The sequence below is a fragment of the Mus pahari genome, chromosome 2, assembly GCF_900095145.1.
Source record: "Mus pahari chromosome 2, PAHARI_EIJ_v1.1, whole genome shotgun sequence".
In the NCBI taxonomy this organism is placed as follows: domain Eukaryota; kingdom Metazoa; phylum Chordata; class Mammalia; order Rodentia; family Muridae; genus Mus; species Mus pahari.
In genome coordinates, this window is record NC_034591.1 from 75,627,741 (window position 1) to 75,630,206 (window position 2,466).

Consider the following 2,466-nt stretch of genomic DNA (forward strand, 5'->3'; position numbering starts at 1 on the left):
TTGTCATAACATGTTCTCCCTTGTTGGAGGCTCCTAGGTTCATATTTTTAGAAGTGATTATGTAGCATGTATTAACTGCAAACATCAAGAAAGGAAAACGGAACCCTTTCCAGTCTACAGTTGGGCATGGGAGCAATAAATGGCAGAATTGCAGGATACAAGTATCTTATCAGGGAAATAAGAAAGGGGGGGGTTCTTAGAGAGTGAAGGGAGATAAATACAGAAAAAAGAGGTATGTAGATAAAATACCAACATATATGGCTGAAAATCTATGACTAATCAATCTATTAACAATTTATAATGCCCACCAAAAAGAAAAGAAAAATATTATTTAACTTTTTAGCTGGGAGTTAGTGCTTTAAACCTGAAGTCTCACAAAAGGTGATCAGATACGAACTAAACTCAAAATGTCTATGAGCCTTTATAACCATAAGTAATGGATATAGGGTTTGGAAAGTCCACTAGTTGTCTCTACCTGTACATATGTCTTTAATTTATAGTCTGGATTTCACAGAAAAAGGAACATAAAAATACATGATTTGAGAACGATATTTTGCTAGTTAAAATAGTGGGAATATCATGAATTAGCACTGATTTTATCAGAATTATGAGTCAAAACACAGATAGTTGCAAAATAGAACATAGTAAAGATTATGAGATATAGAATTGAATCAATTTTTATGTATATCTTTTGTGACTATTTTCCAAATCAACGTAAGTTTTATTCAGTTGTACAAATGTGAATAATATTCTTTGTTCTCAACTACTGTTTTAGATATTAAGTATAAAACAAAACATTTTAAATCAATAGGATTGGATTTCTCCTATATAAGACTTACATGAAATACAAGCTAACAAATTGTAAAATCTATATAAATATGTGTAGATGAATTTATTATCTATAATAGTCTATATATACAGGAGAAACATGAGAGGCATGCAGAAGTGTAGGCTATGATGTACAGTCTCAATAATCAAAAGTAAAGAGATAGGCTAATTAACAACCAGTATGGAAAATAGAATGATGGTATAGATTTATTTACTAGTGTATCACAGGCTTGATGTATACTCTCTTATTTTTTCAGATATATGAAATAAACTTCCACTATGCTGTTAATATGAATACATACTCCACTTATGTCTTCATTTAAGAATGTTCTTTATTTCCAAGCTGGACTTGGAGTCCTAGCCAATATATTTCTTTTTCTTTTCTATATTTTTATAATCCTAGGTCACAGACCTAAGCCCACAGACCTGACCTCCTGTCAACTGGCCTTTGTTCACATAATGATGATCCTCACTGGAGGGGATATTTTGCTTATAGACTTATTTGAGTTATTAAACATTGGGAATGACTTCATATGCAAGACAACATTTTACTTATTCAGGGTGATGAGAGGCCTCTCTATCTGCATCACCTGCCTCCTGAGTGTGTTCCAGGCTGTCACCATCAGTCCCAGTACTTCTTTGTTGGCAAAATTTAAACAAAAACTGAAAAAAATACATGGTCTGTGTTTTCTTATGCATTTGGTCTTTCAATTTGTCCTTCAGTACTAACCGGATCTTTTATGTTGGTGGTTTTACCAATGTGAGTGAGACCACCCAGATGCAGGTCACTAAATCTTGCTCACTGTTACCCATGAACTACATCATCAGGGGACTGATTTTTACAATATCAACCTCCAGAGATGTGTTTCTTATAGGAGTCATGCTGACTACAAGTGCATACATGGTTATTTTCTTGTTCAGGCATCAGAGGCAATGCAAGCATCTTCATGGTATCAGCCAGCTGAGAGCATCCCCTGAGAAAAGGGCCACGCAGACCATCTTGCTGCTGGTGTCTTTCTTTGTTGTCATGTACTGGATGGACTTCATCATCTCATTCACCTCAGACATGTTATGGAGGTATGACCCAGTCATCCTGACTGTTCAGAAGTTTATGATGTATGCCTATCCCACAGTTACCCCTTTGGTACAAATCAGTTCTGATAACAGAATAATAATTATGCTGAAAAACCTGCAGTCAAAGTATCACCAGAGATTTTTTAATAAAGATTTTTCTTTTCTTTATAATTTATTAATTTATTTTTAATTTATACCTGTGAATACCATGCCAGAATGTATGCACATGTGCATTCCCAGTATCCACAGATATGAAAAGATATTATGGAATGCCTTGGAACCTGCCCATAGAGCAGATTATAAAGCATCATACTGAGTAGCCGCAATTATTATTTTTTCTAAAATGGAATGGAGTTACAGAGACAAAGTTTGGAGCTAAGACGAAAGGATGGACTATCCAGAGACTACCCCACCCGGGGATCCATCCCATCATCAGCCATCAAACCCAGACACTACTGCATATGCCAGCAAGATTTTACTGAAGGGACCCTTGTGAGGCTATGCCAGTGCCTGGCAAACACAGAAGTGGATGTTCACAGTCAGCTACTGNATGGAACACAGGGC

At 35.7% G+C, this 2,466-nt stretch overlaps 1 pseudogene; it reads left to right on the top strand.

Annotated features, from left to right (window-relative positions):
• The first annotated feature begins 1,137 nt into the window (after positions 1–1,137).
• On the top strand, positions 1,138–2,049 carry LOC110316819 (annotated as a pseudogene).
• The last annotated feature ends 417 nt before the right edge of the window (positions 2,050–2,466 follow it).